The sequence below is a fragment of the Aythya ferina genome (assembly GCF_964211825.1).
Source record: "Aythya ferina genome assembly, chromosome: 2".
In the NCBI taxonomy this organism is placed as follows: domain Eukaryota; kingdom Metazoa; phylum Chordata; class Aves; order Anseriformes; family Anatidae; genus Aythya; species Aythya ferina.
In genome coordinates this window covers 50,193,238-50,216,866 of record NC_140297.1, presented here as the reverse complement: position 1 = coordinate 50,216,866, position 23,629 = coordinate 50,193,238, and the positions used below count along the sequence as shown (strand labels likewise).

At 36.7% G+C, this 23,629-nt stretch overlaps 1 protein-coding gene across 1 annotated transcript in view; it reads left to right on the top strand.

The window, feature by feature from the left end:
* LOC311431390 (uncharacterized protein) overlaps positions 1-23,629 on the top strand; it is a 541,797-nt gene that overhangs the window by 265,473 nt on the left and 252,695 nt on the right. Inside the window, exons 11-12 of the transcript XR_014689389.1 lie at positions 19,622-19,771; positions 20,028-20,905. The gene's annotated coding sequence lies outside the window, so the exon portion shown is untranslated. Of the gene's footprint in view, positions 1-19,621; positions 19,772-20,027 lie in introns of the transcript that reaches the window.

Below are 23,629 nucleotides of genomic sequence, written 5' to 3'. Positions count from 1 at the left end.
GGTGAAAAGTGTATACAATTTTTATTTACTTACACTGATTTTTAGGCCAAAGTTAGATGGTTAGAAATCAGAACCTGTCAATTCCTGTGTGAATGAGAAACTGGTGATAGAAACGAAACATATTTTTCACGTAGTTTTGCAGCCATGTGCTTTATTTTACAGAACAAATGCGCAATTTTGCTTTCATAAATAAAAGCCATCTGAGCATTTTTTTTTCTCCCTTTTTTCTTTTCTTCCAGAAGTACCACAAATGGGCATACCTACAATTATTATCCAAATAATCTTCCTCTTCCCAATGTCAATGTCCAATCTTCCTCTTTCCTCTTATACCCTTTTTGTTAGCTTTTTCTGAAATTAGTTTGTGGGACTACAACTAAAACCAAAATCCTCTGTTCATCCATTAAATTCAGTTCTGCAAAGGCCACAACATCTTGGGTTGTCATTCCTATTGTGTGAAAATGTTTTTAAACATTTGGTTACCCTTGCTGTTGAACCTTAAAGACTTGACATTCACTGGCTTTTATAAGGCTTGTGATTATTTCTTGATTCTAGATGGTACCCACACCTTCCTGACAGCAGTTAGAATATGTATCATATTCAAGCACACACACACACATTTTTTGAGAGGATGAAGTGGCTTTTTGTCACTCCTTAATCCTTTGTCAAAGGGTTAAAAATGCAGTGTTTTTCTGGGTGAACTGGCTGGACATCAGAGATTCTTCTCTCTCTTTGGGTTCCACAACCCTGCTTTGAAATATCTTTAAAAGAGATGAAAAGTGTGCAGCTGTAGCTTTAAAACCGTGAACTTTGCACATTACTGAAATAAATGGTTCTCCTTTTTATTCTGAGGTCCAGGTTGAGATAATACACAGAAGTAAAAAAAAATGTAGATGTCTTCTAGTTTATTGTATCTTGACATCTTTCCTCCCTTTAATTTATTTTTGGGGTCTGGGAAGAAAAGCATGCCCAAAAGGCCCAGTGTATTGATGTGTGAAATTGAAGAAGTTGATCATTCCTATGATCCAGACATCATGCCCTTTGACAGGGTTAACATAAAAAGAAACATACTGTAAAACACACGCTTAAGTATGAAAAATTCCTTAAATTCAGGGTGTGTTCATACAAAGCGAAATTTTTACAGTGTGGAAAGCATTAAACCTGATCCAGAAAAAATGTGAGGTGCCCCAGCCATTGAGATGTGAATCTCTTTAATCCGCACAAGCATTAGAAAAATCTGAAACATGTGAAAGTTCAAAAGCTGCAAAGCCATTACATGACTCCTTATTCATTTCTCAAATATTGTAACTTTCTATTGAACTGTGAAAAGGCTTTTTCTTGTTTTTTTTTTTTTTTTTTTTTTCCTGTCCCTTTCATGAGCAATATATATCAGTCACTCACCGATGCATTATTGCACATTGTGAAGCTGAAAGTGAGTTTCACTTGGTAATATCTGCTTAGGTATAAATCCTGGATTTATTTTATGGCATTTACGTAGTATTTCAGAAGTTGGTAATTTGCACCTTTTCAGTAGTTGCTGTCAGAGAGGGGAAAAGGGCAAGACTGAGTAATATGTGTTCTGTTGTTGTTTGTTTGTTTATTTTTATTTATTTATTTATTTTTTTAAGATCTCAATGTATTTCACAGTAAGCTTAGAAGTCATTTTAATGACCAGTTCAAACTTTGCATGAGGCCTTTTTAACCGTATGCAAGCTAACAATAAATAAATAAATAAGTAGAGCCAAATACCTTCTTACAGCTTTACTTTACAATTTTGATATATACTCAGAGGACTATGAAATTCAGTGAAACTTTGCTCCAGAGAAAATTCTAAGTTAAGGTTGGAAAAGGGCCAAACATGGCTGGTACAGAAATGCTGAGCCCAAGGATATCCAACTATCAACAAACCCTGATGTGCATGTATGTTTGACTCCAAGAGCTGCTGGGGTCCCTTCCTGGCCCCTGGATGTCCTCAAGATCTGTACCAGCTGAGCCTTGCATGGAGACTCAGGCAGGCTGGTGGATGCAGCTGTCCTGCCAGCAGAGCTGATGGCATTCAAGATCCCCGTGCAGCTCTGCTCCTGCCTGAGCCTGGTGGCCTTCTTCCACAGCTCCTGCAGAGCTGTCAATGGTTTTCATGTGCTGAGAGCTCACTGAGCTCTTTGTTTAGCTCTTGGTATAGACACCCCCAACCCCCTCTTTTGGGAAGAAAGCAGCCAGCTTTGTTACTCAGCACATTATCTGTCTATGGGGGTATTTGGTTTGCATCTGCAGTTGTGGTACTTGGCTTATTATGAAGCCTTGCTTTGCTGTGGTCAGTTGTAGCAGACCTCCACATTCCAAATAGTTGTCTTACTGGGGTATGAATCATGCTTTAGACTGTTTGCTTAAATGAAGTACTTGTTGAGATAAAATTGCTGGGGACAGGGGCAGGAGCTCCTGTGTGTCTGATGGTTTTGCTCTAAGGGCTCCTGGGGCAGCAGTATTACACTGCAGTGTCTGGAAAATAGCCTTTAGTATCGGGTAACAAACTTTATTAAGGGCAGGGAATACAGAAAGTTTCACATATATTTTTCACATTGATTTGTCATCTGAAAATTGGAGACAAATTTTTGTCAATGAAACTCCTGTGAGAAGATAGTGTAGTGACAAAGAATTGATGGAGGGTTGGTTGGTTTGTTTGTTTTTTAAATAACAGACAACTTCAGAGTCAGACAGAGACATTCTGAGTTCTCTCCCCACAAAAATGTCTTCTACATTTATACTTAAAAGGACAGGGAGAGACCTGCTTTCTATATGAAAATAGTTGGCAACCCAAATTTTACTGACTCGCCAAAAGATATATCAAAGAGCTGAGGTAATCTGCTAATTTCTGAGATGATGAAGCAGCAGAATGCAAGTACTCTCTTGGCTGGAGGTGGTGGTGACTGCAGGAAGAGAGGGGGACACCAGCCACAAACTCTGGGATCTCCTGAGGAGACCACATTCTCAAGCAACGCAGTGCTCATCATTTAGTTACGAAACCTAAACAAAACAAATGGCTCAAACCACTGCCAAGACCCAAAGAGCTTAAAGGTAAACATTAGATAAGGGTTAGCTGTAGTCATTCTGTCCTCTGCTGCTAAGGCCTTGCAGCACAACAAAGGACTGTTGATCAAAAAGGTCATGTAGCAGAGGGCAGGGTTTGAAGAAACTGGATTCAAAAAATGCCCAAATGAAATTAATGCAAAAACAGTAACTCAAAGATTAATGGATTTCTGTATGATTGGCATTTCTCACATGCATTCTTTTATTTGTCTGTGCAGATACAATGAATATCTATAATTTGGTTCATAGAGTGACATCCAACTATGGTCTCCAGAGCTTATAATGGTGAATGTGTCCCTCTAAATAAAATGGAGATATGGCAACAGAAAATGCATTACTGTGCTTGGGTTTTCCGCTTGATGCTGTTCTACTCCACATGTCTTGCCATGGACACATAAGGCTACCCATACATTTTGGTAGCCAGTGGCTACTGACTAGTACTCTAGTACTTAATTCTTCTCATGGTATCAGGAGCAGTGGAGGGATGTTATACAAATCCCTGTTGTTAACTTGATTTTCTTGACCAAAAGTGTCACGTCCCCCCACCCCCTCCATTTTTCTTTTGTGTTCAGTAAAGGTTATGTGTGAAAGGGGAATAATACTTCGTAGCTGAGATCTGCAAGTCGTCAACCTCTCATTTTATCATGAAAAATAAAAATAAAGGGCAATTTACTCTTGTTAGGCTGCTGGAAAAAAAAAAAAAAAAAAAAAAAAGAAAGTAAAACACAGAGGTCCTAGTGTCATCCACCACCAACAATCCGCTAAGTGATGTTTGTATTTGGGGGGAAAGAGGAAAAAGTACATTCCCTGTGAATGACAAGTGTCAATCTCCTAATTTCATATTGCCATTATGTATGAATAAGGAAAAAGGCCCATTATGCCTAACTAGAGGGAAATTTAACAAAGAAATAGTGTTGTTATTGAGAGGAAGGATAGGCTTGTGGTTAGGGCACAGGAGAAGTTGGTTCAAATTTCTGGCTCTTCAAGAGACTTCTTCTGTGACCTTGGGCATCTCGCATATGGCCTTGCTCCAAAACAGCAATAGCACCCAGACTGGGAGAGAGATTTCATATGGAGATACATTTAAATTTAGGCATGCAAAGGGTTGCCTAAATGGAAATATCTGAGATGAGAAAAAGAACTTTTGAAAATCTGGCATAAAAATAGGGACTACAGTGTCTGGAGCTCTTCCTTCCTTCCTTCCTTCCTTCCTTCCTTCCTTCCTTCCTTCCTTCCTTCCTTCCTTCCTTCCTTCCTTCCTTCCTTCCTTCCTTCCTTCCTTCCTTCCTTCCTTCCTTCCTTCCTTCCTTCCTTCCTTCCTTCCTTCCTTCCCTCCTTCCCTCCTTCCCTCCTTCCCTCCTTCCCTCCTTCCCTCCTTCCCTCCTTCCCTCCTTCCTTCCTTCCCTCCTTCCTTCCTCCCTCCCTCCCTCCCTCCCTCCCTCCCTCCCTTCTTGACATTAGTGTGATGAAGAGGAATGCACAAGAGATGCTAAAGGCATGATTTTGAATGGGATAGAGACAGAATTTCTTCAAGACTAGGGAATGTTGAGATTCAGACTTGTGGGTTAGACACAGCAGTACCCAGAATTAGATTACAGTCTGTGTTGAAGTATGTTTTCAATTATTTTCTGTTAGAAAAGTAACATGAAATTTATCTTAAGTTGTCACAGTGCTTCAAAGCATGGGCTTTTCCTCTCTCTAAGTCATTGAACAAACACAGGATATGTTGAGGCAAAACTGTTTCCAATTAAGTTGATGCATACTGTTCTTTAATGTTTCAGGACTTCAAGTTTAAGTTAAAGAGAAATCCTTTAGCCAGAGTTCAGAAGGATGATTCAGATAAAATTTCCTGGAAAGCAGTCATTTGCCTGAATTTGTGTGGCTGCACTGTGTTGGGCCATCAGTTAGCACAGGGTGACACATAGCTATGAACTTCATCGAAACTGTGATGACTAATATTGACTGAGGATCCAGCACTTCTCTGTGTTACATCATCGGATTTTTTCTTTTGTTCTAGAGAGCCAACTGATACTTCAGCTCCCTTGTTTAGTAAGGGGAGCTTAAAGCATATATTGGATTAAGGAAAACAAAAGCAATTCCAATAAATTTCTATGTTACCTGTATCCAATGTAAATTTTTACTGTAATAAGTACGTGTTGTTAAGAACAAGATTCTGAAGTTCAAAGGATTTTTTTTTTTTTCTTGTCCTACTGAAATATCCTTTTTCATTACCCGTCTTTTTTGGAGTGCTCTCCTGAATACTTGTGTCATGCTGAAGATTAAAAAGGGATTAAGAGTGAGCAATGGGTTGTTCATGTAAATTTAAATGCACAAGCATCACATTAATTGTTCAGGTTCAGTTTTCCTGCTCAAGAAAAATAATTGCATGTTTACATTTGACAATCTTATTTGTTCATTTTTGGAGCTGCTGCTGCAGAGATCTCTGAACAAACTGCCTTAATCTTCTGTATGCTCTTTCATATACATGGAATCTCCATCTCTGCTCCCCTACACAGACACTTCCCTGCTGAAACCTCACCAGAAATGTTATGCCAAAACTAAATTTGACTTGCTGCTGTTGGCTGCTTTGCAATGAGTAGCCTGATCAATTTTCTTTTCTCTTGAGGCCGAAGTTAAGACTAATCAGAACTTATACTTGAGATGGATTTGACAAATGTAAAATATATGTGGAAATGATGATAAAAATAACTCCTTGAATTTCCATGATACTAAATAAGCAAAAAAAATCATATGACAGGAAAAATGTCCTGTTGCTCACTTTGGCTGATAGTCCTGTTGAGCATGTGTGTTTGCAGGTCAGTGCTGAATGGGTTATGGATTTTTTAATTATGCAGGAAAAAAAAAAAAATATATATCTTATTTTAAAGAACAAGGAGTATTGTGCATAAAGATGTTACTGAAGTATTCCTTCTAAGCACTGTCCATGCAGTTGGAATCAGATTTTGTACAAGTATTCTGTAATGCGTTAACCATCTGTAGGAAGCTATAAGAAAAAATCTTCAAAATTACAGCATGTCTTTGCTGAAGATCAGAAAGTTACTTTAACTTCTCTCTACAAAAGGAATCTCTTTTGTGGTACCCTGAATAGTCTTTTAACTCTTAATGCAATGTGTCGTGCATTTTATGGGGGACTGTGCAGTAACAGGAACTGTAAGAAGAGAGAAGCTTGGATTTCATATTTCTACTTGGTTTTGGTTGTGTTTAATACCTGTGTTAACAAATTAGGTCATGTAGAAGTTGAAATACTGGTTTGGTAATGGATCCATATGGTCAGAACTGTGAATCTACTTATCCTTGTGTAAAATTGTATCGTGGTGACTACTTTGAATTAATTATTGACTAGCTGAGTGAGTCCTGTCCACTTTCTAAACCATAGCAGAAATATATTTCTGTCAAATGTAAAGCTGAGACTATTTGAGTAAACAGATGTTGAGAGAGGGTAAAAAAAAATTAAAAATATCTCAATGACAGTAGCAAAATCATTTGACATAAATGGACAGGTACCTGTATGAAGAAATCTTCTTCCAAACCAACAAGTCTAAGATACTTCTAAAGCTTAACATATATTTCAGAGTTTAATTCACATGCATTATTATTTACTTTGGTAACCTATTCTGAAATTATTCTGTAATTTGTTCCTGTAAATGTTATACTAGTTTCCTCCACACAAAGGACTAAATGACTTTCACATCAAATTATATGCATTGCTGGATAAATGCATCATGGAGGAGTGAACATATTTATATCAGCCTTTTCTTTCAACAATCCTTAAAACTTATTTGGAGGAGAAATTGCAGCTGCTTTTGTCTGAAAAGTATCAGTGTTTGTATGACTGGCAAATATGACTAGCAACGTGACTCAGCTTTAACAACAGTGACCTAGATCTTGCAGTAATGGACATTATCTCAGTCATAGTTGAGATATTTGAATGTCTCAATTCTGTGTGAGAGAGTACACAGATTATATGGCAGCAACCATACCCCTAATAGTCAAAACTGCCGTGCTTTATTGACACATGGTTTGAGACAGTTTCAATATGATCTGTGGCTTTTCAAGCTTTGAGGAAATAGTGCATATCAGTAAGTGGTATGGGTGAGATAGAGAAGTTAGGGATTTTATAATGGCTTAACTCAAATGAGACTGTTTCCAACAACAATTGATACATGTTTATAATAGCAGAAAACAGAGTTCAGATATTACAGAGACAAGTCTTCTGACAGAAAGATGGAATTTTGAACCATTCCCAGTTAACTAGCATCATACACTTTAATCCACCTGCTGACTGCTGCTCAGTGATACTAATTTGATCTGAAGCTTATTTTAACAGAAGAGAGTGTCTGTTGTGACTCTTGCATTGCTGCTGTCAGGTTTTGATTCTTGAAGTTAAAGACCATTCAGAGAGTAACACCTTAACATTTTAAGGTGTTCAAATGGTTGTATTATTTTAACAACACCTAAACGATCACTACATTGCATCAAAAATGCTTACTTTTTGGTGGAGTTAGGATTGGATCTAAAGCACTAAAAGGAGATCCATCAGTGCTGAAGGGCTTTAAGCCAGGCCTTTACATGAATTCATGGATGAATTTACTTGCAAAATATTGACTGTCATTGGAAAACAGAAGCCAGACGAAGAGTACTCTTCGTCTGGCTTCTGTTTTTACTCTCAGAAGTTTTACATGTTTTTACTCTCAGAAGAGTAAAAACAACATTATTAAAAAAAAAAAAGTCATAAAAAACTCCCACTACTTCCTCTTGAGGATCTCTAACGCTTTCTGCATGTCTATAGAGGGTCTGTATTTGCAGCAGTAAGTCTATTTGTTTTTGTCTCAGATACAGTGCTAAACAAAGGGATTCTTTTTCCCTTTTAACTGTCTAAATTGAATTTATGGGAGGTCTCTCTTCTTTCTCAACCCTGAACTGATACAGATAATAATTCACATCCTCTTTGTTTGCTCTTTCCAGTTCTCCATGAATAGCTGTTAACTTAATGATCCTTCAGTCTTATATTTGAATGGACCACTAACCATTCCCCATACTGGAGGGTGTAGGTCAAGGCATATTAATTAGGCAGGATTGTGTAAGCAGTTTTTTCCAAAACCACCACAGCCAGTTAGTCATCCAGACATTACATGATAGAAGTTCATAAGTTGAAAAGAATGTTCTCAATCATTTGTGCTCAGGATAACAGAAGCTTGAAAGGTACAGATACAGAATAACTGCATCCATCTGGGTGTCAGTGAGGCTACAAAATCCAGAGCATAGCACTGTACAGGTGAAAAGGGATGGAAAAATGCTTGCAGTAGTAACATTCACAGGTACAAAATGAGGGATCCAGAGGGAAATGTGAAGTAGAGAACTATGGAAAACGTCTACATGGATATTCAGAGGAATGCATTTTTTCTACTTTTCAAATATAAAGAGCAATTAGGAATCTTGAAAAACTGGATCCTAGGTATGTAGAAAACTGGATCAGTTATTCCTTATTATCTTAATATAAATCATGCTCTGTGGCTTAAATGAGACTGTGATAGATACACAGCTTCTGTCAGAAAAATATTATTTAACTATTTTGAATCCAGCTAAAAGCTACTACATTGGGAAAATGAAAATAAGTAATTAAAGCTTTAACTAAAAGTACAATGAATAATTTTAAAAAGTTGAGGATTTCTATATTAATTATTTGAATTTAAGGTCAAATTCCAAGTGCAGTCAATCGTTTCAGCTGCCCCTTTTCTGGAGAGTTCAATGAAGAAAATGGGGGCAAAAAGTCTTTAAAAAATGGTGCTTTCAGCAGATCCCTCATAACTGTGCTCTTTTTTTTTTTTTTTTTTTTTTTTTTTTCTCAAAGATTGAGTTTAGTCTTCTGCCATTGTACTTGAACTTAATCTGCTTTGATTTATAAAAGTTATTAAATTTTCTTTTCTGAACTTACCCTTGTACCTCCAGTACAAAATTTTACATTCAATATTCTCTTCAGACCCGGATAATTTCATTTCCCTGTACTCATCTTCATGCATAGAACAAGCAGCATTGATTAGACTGACAGAGCATGACTGTTTGCTCAGCAACAACATCTATTCACCCTAAACCTTTCCTTTGTAAAGTTTGAAGCAATTGCATTATATACTTCTGCTTTGTGTCATCTTCTCTCTTGAATAGAGTAATGTCACTTTCTAAAAGCAACTACATTCTGTGAAGAGCTTTGAGTAAAGTTTTGCTGCAATTCAGTATTTTGACCTTTTGAGATGAATTCTTCAGGAAAAATTCTTTTACTTTGGGAGAAAATGTAAAGATTCCACTTAGAGGAGTATATGCTCTACAGCAGATTGATTTCACAGGAAAACCTACTATTGTCACAGAAAATACACATGTTGTCAGAAATGCTCTTAAGCAAAGTATTTCAAAAGTCTATGGTCACCTTAACTTTTGAAGATAAAATTGAGCTTTTCCAATGTCAATAGATTTGAGAGAAATGAGATGAGGATATTTTGTTTTCTGTGTTTGTTTGTTTTGTTGAATAAATATCCTCACTTGAAGCTACCTGTTAGTAATACATAGGATCTGGGAATAAGAGAACTGCTCATTTCTAAAGATCTTTCCCTGAACTTCTCCCACTGGCCATAGTTAGAAACATGACAATGGAACAGTTTGTTTTTTAGAGTGAACCGATACTTCAGCTCCTGTGTTCAGAGAAGTGTTGCTTGTCTCCTCAAGGGCATGCTTTCACTTGTCTACCTAAATTTGCCTGCTCAAATACATATTTGAACTGTGTTGCCAGTGTACAGTTTAGATTGAAAATCCTTTAGGACAGAGGTAGCAGTACCTTCCTTGTAATGACTGCCCTATATGGGAAGCACAGGGCGTAAATCACCAGAACACTAAATACAAGGAGAATACTGATTTTGCCCTTGTATAAATGAGAAGCAAGATGCATTTACAGACATAGACTTCTTTGTTTATGATTTATATCTATGATTGTTTATCATGAATATCTTTTTAGAGATTTCTGATTTTTCTCATGGCAGACTGAAATGGAGGTTTAGTGGTAGTCTGAGATTCCTTTCTTAGGCAGTTGACTTTTTGCAATCTAATGGCTAATTCTTGGATGGCAAGTGGTTTCTGCAAGTATGATAATACCAAATAGAAGCTGGGTGCTGTTTTGGCCTTTAACGCATGCTTTGATTTGTATCTACAGGACACAGTCTCAATAGAGAGGAAAGGACCATCTATTGCCGATAAACTTAATGATACCGAAGCCTAGACAATCAATTTTTTTTTGTTTTTGTTTTTGTTTTTGTTTTTAAATATCTTACTAGTGGAAAGCAAAATCAGAATGATGAGCACTTTTTAAACTGAAGTAGTAAATAAATCTAGCTGTCATTTTTCAAAACATTAGTTGGTAAAGGTTTGCACAGTTCTTATATTATGTATGCATTTTGGTATGACCATTGATGGATGTTGTCTTAGGGTCTGGCAGAGTGACTGGAACCTTTTGAAATGTTCAGCATGACACTAGCAAGTAATGCCTCTGTAGTGCTCTGATCTAAGAATATTTTCTTTGTAATTCTTGAAACTCAGTGTACAAAACTGACTTTGGCTCTTGTTGGAGGAGAATGATAACTTGGTAAACCGTTCATAAGAAAACTTAACTTATATACAGAAGAGGGCAACCATGTAGGAAAACATCTGTTACTGACTGTAGCTTTCAAACGCTGGCCTCTTAAGTCTCAGGAGTTTTGGAGATGGGTATTACCAGTATTAATATAGTATGTTTAACTGTCTCCAGCATATCTGGTTCTTACCTGTGAGAGTTTTGGAAAATGACTTAGCCAGTTATGTGCTTGTGTAGTTATCCTGCCAGCATGCTTCTGCATAACACAGGGTCAGCAATTACTGACAAGGTGCCACAGTTTGTCTGTGCTTGTTGTGGCACGGTGACTTACGACATGCCAAACTGCCGCTCATTTGTAAGTGAGAAGCACCATCAAATGCAGTGAGCCAATTTTCCTTCTATAGATCCTTGGAGTAGCAGCTACAAATTGTATTCTTGTGCAGGCAGAGTGTGCAAAGCGGAATGATACTCCTTAATACCAAATGTATTCATGCTTACCAAAGGCTATATAACAGATATAATAGTTTTGTTTGTTTGTTTATTTGTTTGTTTTTTTTTTGTTTTTGGCTTAGAAGTCATTTGCAGAACTTCGACATGGATTGCTTGAAATAATAGAGCTGTCACTAATACAATATTTTTTAAAAGTGGGTGCAAATTACACCCCTTTGCAAAAGCCTGCTGGGTAATAGCAGAAATACAACAATAGAAATGAGACAGATCAGTGAGAGGGAACAAACATAAATCTAAGATGCTGAATCCGAGGGAGACAAGAGTAGCTTCCATTATGAATAATTCTTTTCTTAATTTATTTCTTGTCTCCCTCCCCCAGTGTTTCTGTTGCTCTATAGGGCATCCTATTATTGATTTAGATCAATAGTAGACTCTCAGCATGTTTGGGTTTTTGTTCCTCATTTGGTTTTACATGCAGAATAGTTGGGAGGTTGTGGACAGTAAAGAGAAACAAACAGCAATGTTAATTTCAGTGTTTTTTCATTTCTAAATTAGACTTTGTTTTGCATGAGTCTCTTTATATTCAATCTTTGCAGACACAATGACATACTATTTAAAAGTGCATTTTAAATGATTGTGATCTGGCTGAAAATATTGTCGTAATGAGTTCTGGAGATAAAAATGAGATTTAAATGATGGTGCATTGTTTTGGAAAATCTGTTGTATTCAGTTCTGGCTTAGTAAATGAAGCAATATCTCACAAGGTCTTCATGAGCTTTAGAAAAACTTTATATAGTTCTGCATATAGCTAGAAGGATTACTGATAGTGTTTCAGACCAGCTTGTGGATCACAACACCACTGTTTCAAAGCTCAGATATGATTTTTTCTGCTTAGATTAATTTTGAAAAAGGGTGCTACAAGGAATAGTAGTTGTATATGAGTCATGATTAACACAAACTCATCCCTTCTCAATGTCACAGAAAATCAGTTCCTGTCTTTCTTTTTTTCTTTTTTTCCTAAATACCTTTTGGATTCCTGGTAACTCTTATGCCTATTTTTTTTTTAATTACTTCACAGAATGCAGAGCTGACTTTGAGTAAGGGTCTAGAATATTTCCCCATCTTCACATGCATTTTCACAGTGCAGCTGTTGATCATGTGAAGATATCCATGTTTCCTTCACAGCTGACACCCTGCAAATATCTGGTGTGACTGGAGATGGTAAGCATGTTCAGAGCAAAAGCAGCTTGTTTCCTATAGGGACTACATGTCAATTTTCTAGGAGGCGAGAGGATTTCAAGTAAAAATAAAAGAGTTTCTTCAATTGCATTAGGACGATGCAGACCATCGATGAATGAAAAGAAGGTGTATCATGCTGGGGTATGGATCTAGGAATCCAGACATCAGAAAAACAAATATTTTCTTTTTTATTTTCATTCACTTAGAGGGAAAAGATATATGAAAGGAAAAAAAAAAGCCTCATTCTGTTTTCTGTTTCATAGACTTTTAACTTGTCTCACCTAACTTTTTTTTTTTTTTTGGTAAGAGTTTTTTCTCTTTGCCTCTTTAAAACTCTCTTTTGCTGTGAATTTTAATAAAATGTTGACAGCTGTCAGACTAGGGATGTGCTGACAATGCTGCCTATCACACTGACCAACTGTGTCACTCTTTCCTTGTTCTTCCATCTGTCTGTCTTTTCCTGGTAGTCATTTTTATCCTGCTCACACTGTAAGTGTCTTTGAGATAAGGAACATTGTTTTTGCAAGATGTTTTGTACAATACCTGACACCATTGATCTTAATGTATGTTGTACACTCGTGTTGTATTCAGTTTATTTACTCTCCTTTTCTAGCTGAAAAACTCATATCAGGTGAAAAAAGATCAATCCTCCATTATATATGAATGTAATTATCATTTTGACAAGAGTCTAAGATGTTTAAAGAAGAATCTACAAGGCATTAACTTCTGTCAGTGCTTGCTTCTTCACTAAAGCAGAGCTCATGCCTTTATGGAAGGATTGAATAATCCTGTCAACTAATTAACTATACCTTCTGTGATTTTTTTTTTTTTTTAAGCACTTTCATTTGGGAGTGCATGAATGTTTCCCACCTAGTGAAGCTGATATAAGACAGGGAATTGCCATTTGAGCTAATCTAACCATATTCTTTTCTCTATTTAAAGAAATAATAATGCTACAAGGACACATTTATTGCATACCAAATTATTCAGGTCCTTTGTGTTCAGTGAAGCTAATTTAAACAAAAATCCGATAAAGGAATAAATATGTAATCATAAGTAAAATGATGCATACTGGGTATAGATGACATATTTAATTCTAATGATAACGGAGTTAAGTACCAGAAGATAGACATTTATGCTTCTGTATTCTACATTGCATAAATCACCTGATTAAGTATGCTAAGCTTATATGCCAGCAAAGTACGCAGCTGTGTTTAAGGTTAACTCTTAGTATACATATCCCTACAACCTTCTTCTGGTGGTGTATGTGCCATAACAACCCCCGACATCCTGATCATTCTCCACCATTTTCAACAGGAAATGATCCAGTGTGCTGCTGATTTCTGCTTGCTCATTGCCATGCTGAAGTCCATCTTTCTTGATACTTCTCATACCAGTCCTCTTAGCTGCTCCAGATGGTGGTCATCTAGCTCCTTGAATGTTTGGTTTGTCATCTTTTGTAGCACTGCTCTATGGATGAATCCTATTCTTGAAATTAGGGTATTAAAGATACGGCAAACCCTAGTTTTTGGGAGCAGTATATTCTGGGGTTATATAGATACATATCCACTTCAGTGGTATCTTGTCCTTAGAGCTAGTGCCTTGGAAACACTCCTTGATATTTCAAATAATATTTCCCCATTTCCTAGATATATTCTATGTGTTAGACATAGCCTAGGTACAGAATGGCCAGTTTGTGAGCGCTCAGCTGTGCTGTAGTTCTCTCAAGCTGTATGGAAATTTACTTTCATAATTTGTGCAAGTTTGTATTTTGCTAACTGATTACATAAACAATAATAAATAAATAAATAAATCACACCCAGCTCCCACCACTTTCCTCTATTACAAACAGAGCAAAGCTATTCTCTTATACCATGAGAGATTTATATATTCCCTTCTTACAGTTTGCATTTTGGGAGGGGGACCAAAAGGAATGGAACAGCAGCATCAGTCTCTGAATAACAAATCTCATTTTCTCCATGTAATAGTTCTTCAAGAATTAAACAGGTAAATTTTAATGAGTCACTATGAAGCAGAAAGAAAAATATGAGAAGTAGCTCTTCAGAATATCAGTATTGATTGCATTTGTTTATATTTGTTTCAAATATTTTAAATAGCAGTATGATAGAAGTAAAAAAGAATTAAATCTACTTGTAAATACTAACATGTTAATACTGATCTTTCTGTTTCTTGGCAGAATTAAAATCTACCACAGGAACAATTAATCCCAGTATAACTCTATGCTTCACTCTGAAACAGATATGTACCTTCATAGACATTAATATGTGGTCTTGCTCCCATTACCCCTTATTTCTGGATGCAATCTCATCTTTCTTAAATATCGTAATGACGTCGAGAGACAAGCTATGCGTATGTGAGATTCTGGAAATTTGGACACATTAACAACAATAAGGCAGTTTAACATTGTGCATTAACGAAAAAGGAGAAACAAAAAGTCAGCTGAAAGCAAGTCCCACCTACATAGCAGTTCAGCAAAGTGAATGAAGTAGAGAGGACAGCTGTGACCACAAAGACGTACAGCAAGGCATTACGGCTTCAAACTGCATTCTGCCTCTGAGCAGACATTTGATAATGCTGTGATCCAGAAACATAGGTATTCCTTTTTGTGCATTGCCATAGCATGACCTGTTCATCTTTAATATATATATATATATATATTTTTGGTGAATACATTTTTGGTGAATATTTTTTTCCATTTCTTCTATGTTGTGTTTTGTATTAGTGAAGATAGAACGTTTTATACAGAGTCATCAGGGAAATGAGTTTTTGTCTTTTTCCTTTTTATTGTTTTAGTTCATTTTTATATATATATTTTTTTATTTGTTTGTTTGTTTTGTTCTGTTCACAGTAACGGGACTTGTGGCTTTGTGCCACTGTAAGATGAACTGCATTTTGCATCATTGTCTTCACCTTCACATCTGGGGTTGATGCCTTCACCTCGCCTCTGTATGTAGCCCTGAGGCACATTTTGTCTCATATCCACATGCATTCTGTCATGTTTCATTCTTTGAATGAATAAAAACTATGTTCAAAAAATGGAACATGAAGGGCTGAATTGAATTCTATAGACATGCATGGAGGAGGCACTCTGCATGCAGATTCCATCTTTCTTGCATCCAGGTGGTAGCTGTGGGAAGCAGCTGCCTTGATGTTTCCATCTTTCATTTGTGGAAAACTTAATAGGTCTTTGTTCAAGTTTGTTTATGCATTCATTATCTCTTGTTTGCAACACTACACTAACCTCCAGATCTAAGGGAAGGACAGAAAGTTCTATCTACCACAGCAGGCATAGCATGGATTCAGCAACAGGACAACTTGGATGGACTTGAGTTAGGTGCACCAAAGACTAAACAGAAACACTAAGAAGTCGGACTTATTCCAAAATTTCTGTTATCCCTCTAGGGGTACTGTGATAAGATTATGTTGCGCTCTGGAAGAATTTTGAGGAATCTCAGTGCATAGTACTTTTCTTTACATTTCCTGTGTTTGGAAAAGGCCATGAAACCCTTATAATGAACTGTACGATATTGTCATAGAAAGACATTTCTGCAAAAGGTTTGTTTACCATTTGAACTGCTGGTTAGGAAACCTCTTAAATATCTATTAACAATGAATCAGACAGATTAGATGATAGAATATTATCCTGATGGGAGAATTCTGCTGTCCACTTTACTTATGCTGTGCTGATGAAGTGTATATAGATGGTTTTCCTCTCATGAATCATAGAATCATAGAAGCATTAAGGTTGGAAAAGACCTCCAAGATCATCTGGTCCAACCACCCCTCTACCACTGATATCACCCACTAAACCATGTCTCTAAGCACCACGCCAAACCTTTAATCACCTACTTCCTATTATGTTGATTTTCACTTTGCAGGTGGTGGTCTGGTCTGTATGCTGAAAGCTGTGATCCAGATAGCTGACAAATAGCAATTAATGATACCAAGAACAAATTTTCCTCATTTCTGTTTTCAAATAAGTGAGGTCAGTGTTACTGCCCATAATCATATAATCGCAGAATCATGGAATGGCTTGGGTTGGAAGGGACCTTAAAGATCATCTAGTTCCAACCCTCCAGCCATAGGCAGGGAGAACATCCACTAGATCAGGTTGCTCAGGGCCCCATCCAACCTGGCTTTGAATACCTCCAGGGATGGGGCATCCACAACTTCTCTGGGCAATCTGTTCCAGTGCCTTACCACACTCACAGTGAAGTATTTCTTCCTAATAATCTCTCCTGTATTTTTTTTTTTAATACATTAATGTCATGGTGGTATTATCTGGGGAATAAAATACAGTTCAATAAAACTGATTGTACCATATTACCATATTACATTAGCCATCCCATTGTAATCAATAAGAATATCCACACAAGGAAAGAATTTAGTGCTGAGCTTTTGATTCCTGTAGCATTCCTCTTCAACCAAACCAAAATATTACTTTGTGTTTGGATCAGGCTCAATTAGATCTGAGAGATGATTGTTTGTCTTCCAGATGTCATTCACATGATCTTTTCATAACTGATTTATGATAATTTATACTACATGTTCTCAGGACTATGTCATGTGAAAAGTAATATTTAGATAGCCAAAAATATGATACAAAAAGTATACAACTATCACACACACACACTTGAAAGTCCAAAAAATCACATATCCCAAGTTGCTCATATCTTTCCCTCTCGCTGTTTGTGTTGGTTTCCTTTCAGTAAATACAACTGCAGATCTTTGGCCTATGCCACATGTCAAATAAGGATAAGAACACTCTACATGGAAATCAGTTTTCAAATGTAACTGGAGCAGATATGTAAATTTCAATGCTTTCACTATATAATATACATAATTAAATTGCCGGGTTATGCAGATGTATATGCAAGGGGTGCGTTGTACATGCAGTATCCCATTTATGGTGATTAAACAATTTGTGTGTAGAAAATAACAGGTTTAGAGCATTCATTGTGGCATGTACAGACTTTGCCGGAGTAATTGGGGAAATAAATATTGAATACCTGATTTAAGGAGACAAAAATACCGAAGAGCCTAAAGTCAGTAAAGGATTTCTGCACTTTTACTTTTTTTTTTTTTTTTTTTTTCCTCCCTTACAATTCGTTTCTGGATTCTGATCATACTTCTGTGTGTTCTGTTTTGTTTAGAACCCATGTAATGATAGAAAATATTGAATATATATTTTTTTTTACTGTTTTTCAGTTGCTGGGGAAATTATAAATAGTTGGAGATTAGACTTGAAAGTATTTAACTACTCCATTTTCATCTGAATTAACATACAATACTATATTTAATCCTGTATTTATCACAGGAAATTTTTTTTTGCTTGAAGAATATACTTCTGGGAATATATTAATTGTCCTGTGCCATAATATCACTTCTGAAAGGAATGCATCTTTAAATATTACTGTTCAGTAGGAGTGTTCTTAATCTTTGTTACAATAAATACCGAATGTCAGACCTTTTCAAAGATCCAAATTGGAAATGTGCCTTTTATCTCACTAAAATAAGTAGAAGCTCCACACATGTACATGTCAAAGTAGGGAATTGTTACCTCAAATATGCATTGCAATGATAATTGGAAAGGATTAATTTACTTCATGGGGATTTGATGGAGATGAATAGTCTGTTGTGCTTTCAGGAAATTGGGAGTCTGGAATTCTTTACTTTTGCTGGTGCAGAATTATCTATGAAGCTTCTATGCTCCAGTAATTTCAAATGCATCTGTCCTTGAAATAATACAAAACAAAAACTTAGGTTTTCACTGTCTGAGGCTTATTCATATTGCTACAGCTTTTTAATATGAAATTTTGAATACTGAAAATATGTTGTCCCTTTAATTTTAATATTCACGCAACATAATTTCTTGCCAGTGTTAAAATTGAATCATTTATACATGTATGCTTTTATATGCATATATACACCAAGATTATGGGGTAGTGATAACCAGTCTCAAAAGATTTTTTTTTGTTAAGGTTTCTGTAGAACGTGTGCTGGAAGGGAATGTATAGTCTGAGGCAGAGAGGTGCAGAGTATATTTTTTTGTTTGTTTGTTTTTTATGTTTTTTTTTTTTTTTTTTTTTTCTTCAGTTTTGGGTGGGAAGGTGGCTAATCAAGTTCTTGTACTACTCATCTAATCCCATAGTTTTACCTCCATTACAGTTTCCTTGCTAGTTCCTTCTGCCCGTCCCCCCCTCCCCTCCTTTGCAAGGCAAGTCTCTGGCTCAGCATTCTACCTTTAACCTCCCTGACCTTGCCCATTTCCTTTTCACAGCAGGGCAGGTCAATAATGGTAGTGTGCAAGCAATCCTCTTTCAAGCACATTGCCAGCTTTACAGAAGCTGATGTGAACCTTCTAGAAAAGCTGATATGCGGTGTAATACTAAATTCACCTGCAGTCAGCAATTTTATGTTGCTATCTCAGAAAAGCAGAGGGGATTCAGTGGATGTGCCATGAAAGAATTAATGGAATATCCACATTAATGCTCTCTAAGGTGTGTTCTGCAGAAATACAGTCCAGCATTTGTGCTAACACAGCAGCGTTTTGGTCAGCTAGGCCTCCCATGGGTAAGACTCTGCAGAGTAGTTATGGTTACGCAGGCTGCTGTAGGCATCTCTGGGCTAGTCTCCCCTCAGCAAAGAGGATGTCTGGATACAAAATCTCCAGGAGCTGTTTTTATACATATAACTTCAGGGGAGAAGGAGTTCTAGAACCCCTTTAACTCATCCCTAGGGTTGCAAGAATGATGCAGGAACGTCTACAACACTGGTACTATGTTCCCCAGCATTTAAATTTCACAGATGCAGGTGAAAAGTCTGTATTTCCCTCTTCTTCATATCTGCATGTGAGTCTGCTTCAATCTAAAGATTATGTTGCTTATCACCTCATGCACTGAGGCATACAGTCAGCCTCAGCTGCAGACTTGAGAAAACATGAAATACATGAGTTTTATAAGGATAATTAATTTTGTTGGGTGGTGTAAAACAATCAACCAACCAAATGCAGTGACAAGTAGTAAAGAGTGGCTACAGAGTAGCAATAGGGCTGTAGAAGAAATATTTTTCACCCACCAAGCATGATAAATCAATAGGCGATTTACAATGATCTTGAGTAGGAAAAGAAACTTGAGACAAGATACATGATGTTTAATGCTTTCATCTAAAAGACATTTGCTCTGTTTTCAGTTGTGCAGCTGTCTTCTCAGTCAATAGATTGGTATAGTCAAAGGATACCTACTGCAAAGACATGTCTTGAACTGGAATGATGACAATTTGTATCTTTTCGTTCATCTGAACACAGAAGGAGAGTCAACAGCTAGTTTTGAGGAATTACAGGTAAGCTTATGGAAAAAAAAAAAAACAAACACAACACATAGGTGATGCAAAGCCTACACTCATTCAAAAAAATGGTTTCACAGAGGAGGAAGAATGCCTCAGATCCCTCACTCAGAAACCAAAATAACTCAGTGCTAGTCAGATGCCAGACCCCTGCATTAAAATGCCACAGGTAAATCAGGCTATTCTTTGGAAAACTGACTGTTGGCCATTGTTCACATCAATGACTGCATGTGTTTCTTTACTCCTGTTGCAGCTGCTGGTCTTCTCTTCTGAGTGCCACTTTCCATTTCTGGATCTCCGGTGTTTCCATGTTTGTTGACACCACGCATGACTAAAATGGTATTTTCATATTTGAGTGCAGTTGAGGCCCCTTAAAGCAGAGAGTTGTGAGTGTGAAAAAGAGATATGTTGTTCCCTAATGGCTTATTACCATACTATTTGCAATTCAGATCAGTTCTAAATTGACTGAAATTTTTAAACACATAGCAGGCAGTTTAAACTAATGATTGTCTGGAGGTTCACATCTGACATGAACTAAGCTTCTGTTCAAAACAAATTGCAAATAATTCCTCCCTTAGAGTCAAAATGTCACTTTTTACACTGTGCATTGTAGCCAGTTTTTGTCAGTTACGTTAAATAAATAAATAATAAAATACACACACGAAAAGAAAAATAGCCCACTGCTATCCACTGAATGTTCTGAACGTTGAGTGACACTGTTATTTTTTGTTATTTACAACAAATATGTGGTTGTGCATAGCCTGACGGAGCCCTTTTCCCCACCCCAGACTCTGAAAAACCGGAACTGTGGAGAAGGCCCCAGGGGCAGCGGCAGACCCGAGTTGCCTAGCAACTGTGTGCATTTCTCTGGGGGTGATAAACGGGGAAGCTCCTCAAAAATGCCCAGTGGGGTCACAAGGATATGTTTAATGCATGGTTGAAATTGGATTTCCCTTCAAAGAAATAGCCCATCTGGTGTGTGTGTGTGTGCGTGTGTCTTGCTAGAGAAATCTTGATAACTTACAGCTGCTGATTACTAATTTTGAATAGGGAGGTATTTTGGTAATTTCTAAAGGGAATAAGTATGTAGTGATTTAAAAAAAATAATAAATAAAGGTTCTTTTTATTCAATCCTTGTGTAATTTTGCTCTCTAGGTGTTGGCCACAGAGACCTGGTTTGCAACACTCTCTCCTTTTGAGCAATTTTACTGGTTCAAGTATCTTGGCTAGATGTTACTTGAAAATCTGTGTTACTTGACCGTCTGTCTATGGCTCAAAGAAAAAAAAAAAAAAAGATATCTTTTCAACAAATTAGCACAAAGAACCCGCTTACATACATCACCTACTTGCTTAGTTGTAATTTATTTAAGTTTTTGTCTTCAACTGTGAATTGACATGCTTCGTACAATATGGCATGTCGCTAAAGTTTTTGTATAGTACATAGCCATACATTTTATGTTTCTTGTTCTTTTTTTTCACTGAAAAGTCTTTGCTGAACTGTGGTTAAATAGTTGAGTTTATATAGATATGTGCTCAAAGGAAATTTTATTGTTGGAGAAAGTATGTTGATATGACATGGTTTTTAACTACCAAAGAAGCAATTTCATAAAAACTTTTTTTTTTTTTTTTTTTTTTTTTTTTCCTGAAAATTTTGAATCCAGAATTGGTTTCAGTTGATGCTTGGGAAGAAATTCCAAAGCATCATTGAATTTAGAATGTCACTGCATTTATGGGGAAGGGAATGTTGAAACCAAATGAAAGAGACATTTATTTGCTAAATGAGAATTTTCACAAAGAACTTTCCTACTACATGATTGTTGCATAGGGAAGGGAAGGGAAGGGAAGGGAAGGGAAGGGAAGGGAAGGGAAGGGAAGGGAAGGGAAGGGAAGGGAAGGGAAGGGAAGGGAAGGGAAGGGAAGGGAAGGGAAGGGAAGGGAAGGGAAGGGAAGGGAAGGGAAGGGAAGGGAAGGGAAGGGAAGGGAAGGGAAGGGAAGGGAAGCATATTTTAAAGAAACTTGCCCCCATTCCATTTTTTACAGAAAGTGTCTTTGTTGTTTTGTTTTGTTTTAACTGAAAAGAGATGGAAAATGCAAAAAATCATTTCTTAAGGTATTCTTTCATTTATGATACTTTTGGGAATATCTGTTTATAACTAGGTCAAGGAAAGATGCGTGCATCTCTTACATTTTCCTTAGGCCTTTAAAATTTACAGTTGAAATATGATCTATTTTGTACGTTACAGAAAAAAATGGGTTTCAGTTTACTGATTATGTTAATATAGATTAAAATGAGTTTCATCTTTTAAACAACCTTTTGAGTGCCGGCTCTTTCAGCTATATTTCTATTATGTTGAAGACTAAGTTCACATACAGTTTGCCCTGGCTACAACTAAATACATACATACATACATACATACATGTATATATATATATGTATATATATATACATATAAAGTCTTGCTGACTTGGTTTTAACTCAGTTAAAAGCATCTTTCGTTGCATGCTGAATACTCAGGGGAGCACCGTGTGTTTCTTGGCCATCTCCCTAATATGTGTTGTGTATGTTCTAAACTGTAGCACAGTCTACAGCTGTAGTTTGCTGTTTTGTTCCTGGTCAGATTTATGCTGTGACAACAGATACTTAATATTACTCTTAATTTAGGCTAAGACGGCATTCATAATCCCTTTGATAGAGACTATATTAGACATGTAATGCTTTGATACCAAGGTGGTGTGTATGATATAAATAATTACACAAATACCTTTTCCCTCTCAGAGCAGCAGTGAACCTTTTTTGTGAGTAATGATGTGTATGCTGGAGGGTTGTCTAGGGGACAGAAAATATCTTTTGCTGAACAATGCTACTACCCACTACTGTATTAAAAGCTTCAAGATTTGCTTTTGTAAGTCTATGTGTATCATATATTCACTTAAGTCCTACTTTCACTTAGATGAAATCTCAAGTGAAAATAAAAATAAATGGGTATCCTAAACTTGTTGCAAACCATTTCTGATGCTTTTGCTTTACATTTTTCATGGTGCCATCCATCAAAAGCTAATCTCTCAATAAACTCAGGCTGTGTGCAATTTCTTCCTTCACATGGCCCTTGAGAGAGAATGAGAGAATTTTTTAATACAATGAAGTATTTTCTAGTACAATATGAGAAAGAACAGAACCATTTTATTTTCTCATTTTGATGTAAGAGGGACACAGAAGATCAGATTCCTTACCAATAACACAAAAGCTACTTTAAAGAATCGCTGAGCTTCTTATTGCATTAGATTTGACATGATGATCCATGGTCTCTATTGCATGGGTCTCATGAAGATACCATGCAAATTAAATTAATTCAAGTACCTTTTGTAGTATTAAGTTATACGTGTAGTACATGTGCTGTAGGTACAGGATGTTGGAATGTCCGAAAGGTTGTGAAGTTTTATTTAGGTTTAGATAATCATCAAAAAGCTTGGAGACTTTTTTGAGTTATGTGAACTATTTTTGTCTGTGAAATCAGTCTAGAAATTTCCCAAGAATGGCTGCTGGGGAAGACTATTGTTATTTTAATCATCTGGCAAAATAAAGAGCCTATCGTCATTTATGATTATTGGCCTAATCCTACAAAACATATACAGTGTTTTCAAACATTAAGCCAGTAAAGGTAAGTGCAATAATATCTCTCTGTATATTTTAGGAATTATTCCTACAGAATCATGGAATCACACAATGGCTGAGGTTGGAATGGACCTCTGAAGATCGTCTAGTCCAACCCCCCCCCAAAATGAGCAGGATCACCTAGAGCACGTTGTGCAGGATGGCAACCAGGCAGGTTTTGAATCTTTCCAGACAATGAGACT